Here is a 12152-nt window from a genome sequence, read left to right as displayed (position 1 = left end):
GCAAGAAGGTTTGCTGTGTCTGTCAGCGTAGTGTCCAGAGCATGGAGGCACTACCAGGAGACAGGCCAGTACATCAGGAGACGTGGAAGAGGCCGTAGGAGGGCAACAACCCAGCAGCAGGACTGCTACCTCCGCCTTTGTGCAAGGAGGAGCAGGAGGAGCACTGCCAGAGCCCTGCAAAATGACCTCCAGCAGGCCACAAATGTGCATGTGTCTGCTCAAACGGTCAGAAACAGACTCCATGAGGGTGGTATGAGGGCCCAACGTCCACAGGTGGGGGTTGTGCTTACAGCCCAACACCGTGCAGGACGTTTGGCATTTGCCAGAGAACACCAAGATTGGCAAATTCACCACTGGCGCCCTGTGCTCTTCACAGATGAAAGCAGGTTCACACTGAGCACGTGACAGACGTGACAGAGTCCGGAGATGCCTTGGAGAACATTCTGCTGCCTACAACATCCTCCAGCATGACCGGTTTGGCAGTGGGTCAGTCATGGTGTGGGGTGGCATTTCTTTGGGGGGGCCGCACAGCCCTCCATGTGCTCGCCAGAGGTCGCCTGACTGCCATTAGGTACCGAGATGAGATCCTCAGACCCCTTGTGAGACCATATGCTGGTGCGGTTGGCCCTGGGTTCCTCCTAATGCAAGACAATGCTAGACCTCATGTGGCTGGAGTGTGTCAGCAGTTCCTGCAAGAGGAAGGCATTGATGCTATGGACTGGCCCGCCCGTTCCCCAGACCTGAATCCAATTGAGCACATCTGGGACATCATGTCTCGCTCCATCCACCAACGCAACGTTGCACCACAGACTGTCCAGGAGTTGGCGGATGCTTTAGTCCAGGTCTGGGAGGAGATCCCTCAGGAGACCATCCGCCACCTCATCAGGAGCATGCCCAGGCGTTGTAGGGAGGTCATACAGGCACGTGGAGGCCACACACACTACTGAGCCTCATTTTGATTTGTTTTAAGGACATTACATCAAAGTTGGATCAGCCTGTAGTGTGGATTTCCACTTTAATTTTGAGGGTGACTCCAAATCCAGACCTCCATGGGTTGATAAATTTGATTTCCATTGATCATTTCTGTGTGATTTTGTTGTCAGCACATTCAACTATGTAAAGAAAAAATTATTTAATAAGATTATTTCATTCATTCAGATCTAGGATGTGTTATTTTAGTGTTCCCTTAATTTTTTTGAGCAGTGTATTTAGGTGTTAGAATAATGCAATCCTGCCATGATTCAACGATTTAGTAGAGTATGATTTGTCCCTCGTCGTTGGTTTTCTTTACAAACCACTGCTGCATTTTATGGGGTTTAAGTTTAATGGGGTTTTTCAAATGGGGTTTTCAAGCTTCTGAATCTGGAGTGAGAGTGACTTTATAATTTAACGGTAGACTCAGCAAGATGACGTTGCCACAAGCAGCTCTGAGTGGTAAGGCTAAAGCAAACGACTAGATGAAAATTGAGTGAAGTCAGGGTTGGTGCATCTGCAACAGCTGAAAGTCAGATACTTTCCAACAGCAAGGCTCAGATCAACGTGGCAAGGTTGCGAATTGTTTATAAAAGGTTTTCTTTATAATGTTGACATAAATATGTATCTAATCCCCATATCACACACTCACAAAATGAAATCATAATATATGTGTGTACATTGTACAATCACTTAGTGAGAGAGAGACTCAAATACACTATATATACAAAAGTATGTGGACACCCTTTCAAATTAGTGGTTTCGGCTATTTCACCGTTGCTTACAGGTGTATAAAATCGAGCACACAGCCATCTCCGTAGACAAACATTGGCTGTAGAATGGCCTTACTGAAGAGCTCAGTGACTTTCAACATGGCACCGTCATAGGATGCCACCTTTCCAACAAGTCAGTTCGTCAAATTGCTGCCTTGGTCAACTGTAAGTGCTGTTATTGTGAAGTGGAAACATCTAGGAGCAACAACGGCTCAGCCATGAAGTGGTAGGCCACGCAAGCCCACAGAATGGAATCGTCTGTCCTCGGTTGCAACACTCACTACCGAGTTTCAAAGTGGCTCTGGAAGAAATGTCAGCACAATAACTATTTAGTTGGGAGCTTCATGAAATGGGTTTCTGTTATGAGAATTCTTTAACAAACTATTTCAGTGTCTCTGTGCGGCTCCCAAAAGGTTGTAAGTCTTTTGGATTTAAGAAACGGACAGAGTCCTGGTCTGCATAGTCAGAGAGTTATTCATTGAGAAATCTGCCATCACAATTTCAGAGTCCATCTTTTATACTCATACATCATACAAAAATCCCTCCTCTCTGTAGGCGGGCTGTAGTTTTCCACTTTAAAACTGCTCTCCTGACCATCAGTACACACACACACACACACATGCACTCTTCCAAGCCTAACAGTTTCCCTCCCTAAATTCCTCAGTTACAGTGGGGGAAAAAACGTATTTAGTCAGCCACCAATTGTGCAAGTTCTCCCACTTAAAAAGATGAGAGAAGCCTGTAATTTCCATCATAGGTACACGTCAACTATGACAGACAAATGGAGAATTTTTTTCTCCAGAAAATCACATTGTAGGATTTTTAATGAATTTATTTGCAAATAATGGTGGAAAATAAGTATTTGGTCACCTACAAACAAGCAAGATTTCTGGCTCTCACAGACCTGTAACTTCTTCTTTAAGAGGCTCCTCTGTCCTCCACTCGTTACCTGTATTAATGGAACCTGTTTGAAGTTGTTATCAGTATAAAAGACACCTGTCCACAACCTCAAACAGTCACACTCCAAACTCCACTATGGCCTAGACCAAAGAGCTGTCAAAGGACCAGAAACAAAATTGTAGACCTGCACCAGGCTGGGAAGACTGAATCTGTAATAGGTAAGCAGCTTGGTTTGAAGAAATCAACTGTGGGAGCAATTATTAGGAAATGGAAGACATACAAGACCACTGATAATCTCCCTCGATCTGAGGCTCCACGCAAGATCTCACCCCGTGGGGTCAAAATTATCACAAGAACGGTGAGCAAAAATCCCAGAACCACACGGGGGGGACCTAGTGAATGACCTGCAGAGAGCTGGGACCAAAGTAACAAAGCCTACCATCAGTAACACACTACGCCGCCAGGGACTCAAATCCTGCAGTGCCAGACGTGTCCCCCTGCTTAAGCCAGTACATGTCCAGGCCCGTCTGAAGTTTGCTAGAGTGCATTTGGATGATCCAGAAGAGGATTGGGAGAATGTCATATGGTCAGATGAAACCAAAATATAACTTTTTGGTAAAAACTCAACTCGTCGTGTTTGGAGGACAAAGAATGCTGAGTTGCATCCAAAGAACACCATACCTACTGTGAAGCATGGGGGTGGAAACATCATGCTTTGGGGCTGTTTTTCTGCAAAGGGACCAGGACGACTGATCCGTGTAAAGGAAAGAATGAATGGGGCCATGTATCGTGAGATTTTGAGTGAAAACCTCCTTCCATCAGCAAGGGCATTGAACATGAAACGTGGCTGGGTCTTTCAGCATGACAATGATCCCAAACACACTGCCCGGGCAACGAAGGAGTGGCTTCGTAAGAAGCATTTCAAGGTCCTGGAGTGGCCTAGCCAGTCTCCAGATCTCAACCCCATAGAAAATCTTTGGAGGGGAGTTGAAAGTCCGTGTTGCCCAGCGACAGCCCCAAAACATCACTGCTCTAGAGGAGATCTGCATGGAGGAATGGGCCAAAATACCAGCAACAGTGTGTGAAAACCTTGTGAAGACTTACATAAAACGTTTGACCTGTGTCATTGCCAACAAAGGGTATATAACAAAGTATTGAGAAACTTTTGTTATTCACCAAATACTTATTTTCCACCATAATTTGCAAATAAATTCATAAAAAATCCTACAATGTGATTTTCTGGAAAAAAAATTCTCATTTTGTCTGTCATAGTTGACGTGTACCTATGATGAAAATTACAGGCCTCTCTCATCTTTTTAAGTGGGAGAACTTGCACAATTGGTGGCTGACTAAATACTTTTTTCCCCCACTGTATCTTGGTTTCTCAGTTGCCTGTAGACAGTTCTCCTTGTCCTTTGTTGTCTGGTCTAACTCTTACTCACATTGCTAAATAGTAAATCAATGTCATAGTCTTTACTGGTCCTACACTCACACATTCTAACACATTTCACACCGTTTCAGGGTGTAATAATTAGTCATTAATAATTAATCTATCAATCCACCCTTTGACTAAATGTTACACCCATACTCACAAAATATATGTTGTTATAGAAATGAATCACACACATTGAAGCATATAAGTTGATTTGCATATAAAAACATTAAAGATTGTCTCATTCAATACAGGTTCATCAGGGTTACCCCATGATTAAAAGCGTAACTTACTCTTTAGCAATGGTACCTAATCTGTTTACCCACTATCTGGAAACAACAGTCTAAGCCTATAGTGAAGTACATTTGCTTCATCACATCCTGCAACATCGGTTAACTAGTACATCATACTTAAAACAAGACTTTAATACACAAAATATCATTACAAGAACTTTTAAACTAGAGATTTATAGTTCTAGGAAAACATCCAGTCTCAAACTATCTGAATCGTCGTCATCCTCCACCAAGCCTGGTGGGTCATATTCTTCATTCGGTTGGTCGGAGTCCGGGATTGGGCCGTATCTCACCATCTGCTGTGATACTGCATGCTCCAACGCCTTGCTCACCAACCCTCGGACACAGGGAAGAAGACAACATCCACAAAGAACAAGTATACCCATAGAAGCTATAGCTGCACCCAGAATAGTTACAACAATAGTTTTCCATTTACCAAACATGTTATCAAACCAACCAGTCGTTGATGTAGTTCTCAGCCCATTCTTTACTTAATGCAGTGAGACCTGCCAGTGCTCTAGTTACTGTACCATCTGGTGCTGTATTGTTGGGGATAAACATACAACAATGACCTCACTTCAATACATTTTAATAGAAAGTTAGCAAAAATAGATAAGATCTTACTACCATGGAAAGGAAAATACCTGTCAATTTGTGGAAAAATCACCCTGATTAACTCTTTAGTATTATCCCAGTTTACCTATTTGCTTATGGTCTTGCCTACGCCTAGCAAACAGTTTTTTAAATTATGTGAGAAAAAAATATTCAATTTTATTTGGAACGGCAAGCCAGACAAAATTAAAAGAGCATATTTATATAATGAATATGAATTCGGAGGACAGAAATGATTAAATATTAAAGCATTAGACCTATCACTAAAATCTTCAGTCATACAAAAGTTATACTTAAATCCGAACTGGTTCTCAAGCAAATTAGTAAGATTGTCTCACCCAATGTTCAAGAAAGGCCTTTTTCCCTTTATTCAGATTACAACCTCTCACTTTCAGTTATTTGAAAAGGAAATAATCTCCCAAATGTCACTATTTCTAAAACAAGCCATAGAAAGTTGGTTGCAATTTCAATTTAATCCTCCAGAAACGACAGAACAAATAATGCAACAAATATTGTGGTTAAATTCAAATATACTAATTGACAAAAAACCTTTATTTTTTGACAGAATGTTTAAAAAAGGTATAATCTTCGTAAATGATATCATCGGTAGGACTGGTGGAGTTATGTCGCACATGCAGCTAACAAAAACATATGGAAATGTCTGCTCTACCCAAAATTACAACCAAATAATTGCAGCCTTACCGCAAAAGTGGAAGAGGAAAGTGGAAGGGGGAGAAAGTAAGGAACTTGTCTGTCGGCCTTGCATTAAAGAACATAATTGGTTAAGGAAAACTGTGATAAATAAAAAAGTATATCAGTTTCACTTAAGGACCAAAGGATTGACAGCCGTCCCATATAGATTGCAAAATAGTTGGGAAGAGATCTTTGACGTACCGATCCCATGGCATAGTGTTTATGAACTGACACGCAAAAACGACACCGGATTCAAAAATTAGAATCTTTCAATTTAAATTATTATATAAAATTCTTGCTACCAATAGAATGTTATTTATATGGGGGATACAATCTTCCCAGCTCTGCAGATTTTGCTGTGAAGAGACAGAATCATTAGATCATTTGTTTTGGTTCTGTCCATTTGTAGCTTGTTTTTGGACACAGGTCCAGGAATGGCTAAAGGATTGCAATATTTACCTGGAACTAACCTTGCACATAGCATTACTGGGTGATCTGAAAAGTCATAGTCAATCAATCAATAATATAATAATACTTTTAGCAAAAATGTTTATTTTTAATTCACAATCTGTAGAAGCAATGAGAATAGAAAGGTTCAGAACTTTTGTAAAACATCACAGTACGGTTGAAATATATATGGCAAATAGAAATCCTATATGGATGGTGTTAAGAGATAGATGGGAGGTATTGAATAGAGTTGAAGGATGGGACTAACAACAAATAACAACAAATTATAACAAAGATAGCTAATAATGTAAGCATACTGTGTCCATAATAAGTATATAGGTTGTATGTTGGGAGCTTTTGGGAAAGAGCACAGTTAGAAAGATATGGCATATAGAAGCAAACCGGATGGACATCATGAAAATGATCGGAGAGGTTGAGAGTAGAAGAAGTTCAGGAGCAAAAAAAAATAAAAAAAATAAACAAATATATATATATATATATATAATATAATTATTGTAAAATTAACTCTGTCCATAAGGTGACCGGAAGTAGAGGCCTGGGCATTGTTGTTCACTAATTTACTCCAAGTAGGGAAAGGATGGTGGGGTTGAAAAGTAATAAAGGGGAGTATATATATAAAAATAAAAAAAATAAAAAACATTGGGGATTGGAAGTGATGCAGACAATTACATTGATAGAAGATACAATCTATCTGCAATATTAAGCTGATCCATCCCCCCCCCAAAAAAAAAAAAAAAAATATATATATATAACAAACTAAAGTTTAAAAAAAATAAAAATAAAAAATATAAATAAAAACAATGACCTCACACCATCTTGCAAATCCGCCCTTCTCTGTTAAAAGCATTTCGAGAACCAAACTATTCTGCAGGTCATGAGTGAGGTGGCGGATAGTTGGCCTGAGATTCTCTTCACTGCATCCCTTGTCTAATTAACAAACCTTTGTAGATGTAATTAATCCAGTCAACATTTTTATCAATTGTAACCCACCAGAAAAACGTTGTAAACCCTTCTCCAATTTGATCTGTGATTCGCATTACTTTGGTGTCTATAACATTGATAATCTACAGGGTTCATGGTGAATTGGGGTGCCTTAGTATTATCCTTTTTAAGAGTGGTTATTTTAATATCAGAACAATTAGGTGAGGTTTGGTTTGATCCCAAATCTATCACACAAGAGAACATGGTCTGAGGCATAGGTGCAGTTAGGGTTGGCCTACCTGATGAACAGGCATAACAATTAGTTTGACCCAATGCCCTAGCTGTGTAGTTCATCCACCTTACCCAGAAGTTCTCATTTGAAATTCCTTCTACTTCTCCTTGGTTCATTTCCTGCTAGAGGAAATATTCTACCCTTGGTGGTTTAGTGCTATTTAGGATTCCTTCTGAGGGCCTTCCAAGGGGTATTCGATTATTTGTTGATACCTCTGGTGATAACATTGGATCTACCTGCTGATCTGTCTCGAGGGTGGAAGATTCATTTCTCTCCTGAAAAATGAACCTCAAACATATATCTGCCCCGAAATCATCAACACAGGCCCAATAGTTCCTTGCTATGTCATCTTGCATAATTGACTTTACCGTTATCACCAGTTCCGTTTTACATTTATCATGGGTTTGTTTAATTCCCCATCGGTGTACTGCGTCCATTCCATTCTCATAGTATGTTCCCCAGGTATGTTTAAACACCCTTGCCCAAGGACATGAGCGTTCCCCAGTGCAAATGTATTTACCATACCTTCTAGGACCTAACTTTCTTGTACACGCCCCCTTCTTACCAAAGCCCCCAAAACCACCTATCTCTTCATGGGAGAAGTCGAATGGTATCTTGAATCCCCCATCTTGTCCTAAACTGACTTTAACTATTAAAATAATAATTCCCCCAATAGTCTTTCTTGGTTTCAGTATTTCTATGAGATCGAATCAGTGCATCATTTCCCTGTTTAGGTTGACCTGGATTAATCCATAATATGGTTAACATGATGATGCAGCTCAAAGTCCCCCAAAATCCCCAAAACCGCCATCCCAATCCTGTCCCTGACCCACCTGCCTGGTACTTCCCCATACCCACACCTCTATAAACACCCCACAGTGATGAAAGGTTGGGGTAGGGTTTCTTCGTTAACAGAGTTTACCCCCGAACCCTAGTGGGTCAGTTCTTCTCTTTAACTCTGTGTGTGTTCAACTGTGTTGGTATGTGGGCCTACCATTTTGCAGTGGGTAACGTGGACCCAAGTGGCTCTCTCAGCTATTCTTATAGCGAAGGCAGTTACCAATAGGACTTGGTATGGTCCCTCCCAGCGTAGCTGCTTTCAAGCCTTTTTCCTCAACGATTGGATCCACACCCAGTCTCCAGGTTATATACTATGAATCACCTTCTCCTTTAATTCTCCTGTAGGACACAAATTCTTAGACATACGGGTATGGTTAACGAACAATTTTCTCATGTGTTCTGCTAGTGTATTCTCTAGTTCTATGTCTGCCTGTTCTGGTCCTGCCAACTGTGGCATTCTGTAAGATCTTCCAAACACTTTAATATATATATATATATTGTGATGTCACGAGAGGCTGTGTCCTGGAGGGACGTTACATCCCCCTGAGATGGCTGCAAACCCAGACAGCTATGGCTCCATCTGCTGGTATGGTCGGGAACTCCAACCCTCTATGGCCAATCTTCCCACGCAGCTGAAACCAATCAGGAGCTGATGAGCTGAAGGTTTGTTGAAGGGAAGAGACACGGTCTCCAGGCTGGGCTCTCTGGAGGACAAGAGTGCTGCACGTCCACTTCCATGAGGAATATAAGGATTTGGAGATACTTACCTTTGGGAAATACTCACCTTTGGATATATGCACCTGTGGAAATACGTGTGGGACATTTGGAAGGACGTTTTGCTGGGTTGGCCACTAGCGGCAACGTGGAATACAGTAAGACTGGGGAAAAGTTATTTGAGCGAGGGAGAGTTATGATTTTGGATGTGGAAGAGACATCCCTGAACTGTTAACCCTTAAAGAGCCACCAGAGAACAGAATTGTGTTATACTTTCGTTAGTTTCCCAAGACCTTTAATAAAATCCTTGTTTTGGTTGAACCTGGTCTCCTTGCACTACTTGAGCAATCCCGCTGAAAGCTGTGTAGCCTCTCGTGACATCACAATATATATATATATATATATATTGTAATTTGTTATACCATAGGCCACAAAGTGTTTCCTAACCTCTACCAACCATCCCTCCCGTTGACACATGGCTCTGCCCGTGTGTCAATATTGCAGCATATATAAACAGTAATTACGGGATAATTGGTAAGCTGTCTTTGAGCCATATTCCTTCCTTATTTACTGCGCCTTGCTTCACCCATCTGTGAACTTCCTTAATTGGGGCCCTACTGTAGCTCTCTATAAGTAGATCTCTATCTATCGAAACTTCCTCTTTTGACAGCTGACTGGGTCTAGAGAAGTGTTTTAACCCTGCTGACAACATTTGATAAGACCTCAACTTACTTCTATCCCGTAAAAGTAATCCAAGATTAGTACAATTGACTAGCAACAGGTATCCCTCATTCAGGGAAAGCTCTCTCTCTCTTCTGTTATTTTATGGTTCGAATCATATATATTATTACCAAATTATACATTTCTTCACACTTTTCACAGTACTATAAATTACCCTTAACTTGGTAAAATAAACTATCTTAAAGTCCTCCTCTCATGCCTTTAGAATTTACCAGTGTGGATGATCAATTAACACCAGAAAGTCAAAACAGAGTTCAGAGGCCGTTGAAATCATTCAACGAACTGTTCCATCCCATAGTATACTAAACATTACCATCATTCTAAATATTTCATAAGTCCTCATGACATTTGTTCTCACAAGAAATCATATATACCCTAAACTCAGTCAAAACAGAAAAACTCCATAAAATTCACTGTGTGTGCTCCTTTAAGACTTATCACCTTTGACCTGTTGAAAACCCCCTAAAATTGAAATAACAACCCTTTATAAACATCATACTAGGTGTGTTGTTTTTTATTTGAAAAACCCAATTGAAAAACAACAACCAAAAATAGCCAGGCCCCACTTAATTTGGTAGCTCACTTTTACAACCTAAATACTGCCTAACTCCACTAAACTGCTCCCCCTAGCCCTGGGCAACATTCCAATGAGATAAGCGAATCTCTTTCTCCTGGAAGAGAAATTATACATTTTATTAACCTTCAATTACCATCAGTAATCTAAAGATGGTAAGTACACACAAAACATGATACAGATATCCCCAGTCCTAACTCATCAATAATCGTTTGTATCAATCTAATTCCTCATAACTAATCCATAAAACCACTCAAAATTCCTTGAGTATACAATGATTATGTTTAATTGATTACCCTTCAGATCTTATCCTCTTTAAATCTCACAATGATTATTGAACCCCTAAATCTGCTCCATGTGATCTCATCTCAAATGATCCATTATCAATTATTTGATCAACACCATAGGAAAATCTGTCTCCCCTTCTATTGTTCCTGTCGCCCCTGTAAATGTCATATTTCTTTAGTTAGCCAATACAATCAGATATTCCGTGTAAGTAAGACATTATATTTTATCCCAGGCATCCCCTTAACATAATGCTATAGGAGACTTCCATCAATTCTGGAAGACACTATATAATACCACGTTTCATTAAGTTCACTACACCTTCTAATATAAACCTATAACCCCTTTCTATTAATTTAATCCTCACAACCTGTTGCATTGATGTTTTTAAAATATAAACCTATTGTTCAATAACTTCATACTTATAACCAATGTTTATTCAATCCATCATCCTAATAGTCACAACTATATCCCATTGTTCAACGTACCAGAAACAGATTATCGTTTTAGAAATCACCAATTATTTTCATACACCACTGGTATACAATAAAGTAATAACCATTAGAATTTGTCAAAGAAATACTTTTCATTCAACTTCCCCCGCCCCCTGCTCCTTCCTACACAACGGGGGAGGCGCGGGGACCTGCCCTAATCATCTTCTTTCTTACGAAATCATGTCATTAGTACTTGTAACCACAACCCATTACTACTAAATAACATATTTTCATAGACCTTTCTAGAATACTCATCTACTTAAGCTATCTAATTCAACCTTTCACATTTCCCAATCCACCTAGTAATCTAGGTCCATAGCCCCAATGCAAAAGCTTTACCCACTGTTCCTACCTGGGTTCGAACCAGGGACCCTCTACATACATTGCCAGTCACTCCACAAAATCCGCGATCCTTTCAAAGCAACTACTTCCAGTTCATAGAGCAAGTGACGTCACAAAATGAAAACCACACTAGCTCTCACCTCATTCAGCAACACAAAAACTATCTCTCCCCGCACCTATTCCTGTTGAATAAGTGAGTCTTTCTATTTAACCCAAACCACGCTACAAATCTTCCATTCAACATCACCAAACCAAATACTCAGTAGTATCCGGTTACCACCCATACCAGCCGTTGAATTACACTCATACATAAAGATTTCACCTTTTGCCATTGAAATGCCCAATAAACCATAATAGTTCAATGGAACCCTATATTGGCTTTCTACTATATTATACATGACTTCTATAACCACATTATTTTTAACTTTTAGTCAAAACAAACAAAACATCTGTTCCCAGAGCTGCAACTTAAACTACTCTGTTATACTAACCGCTATGTGTTGCTAGGACAATCTCTTTTCTCACCCATGACGTATATCTATGTTTGGGTGAGCAAGTCAATATATAATTATTCTTCCAATTATTATTTTATGAAATCTCTAGTCTCTCATTTAACACATCCCCTTCATCAAATATACTCCCAGCAGAACTGAAAAAAAACAAAACAGACTGTGATTTCCAGGACACTGCCCCTTTGTTTCTGGCCTCACTACATCTAAAGTTGCTGGGGCCCCTTTCATTCCCCGCCAATAGATTAGGTAAGGCTATCAGTGGGTACTGGCCCCCTCCTACTCTCTCATCTCCTG

This window comes from Coregonus clupeaformis, unplaced genomic scaffold, assembly GCF_020615455.1.
Source record: "Coregonus clupeaformis isolate EN_2021a unplaced genomic scaffold, ASM2061545v1 scaf0794, whole genome shotgun sequence".
Lineage (NCBI taxonomy): Eukaryota > Metazoa > Chordata > Actinopteri > Salmoniformes > Salmonidae > Coregonus > Coregonus clupeaformis.
Note: the sequence above shows the minus strand (reverse complement) of the source record.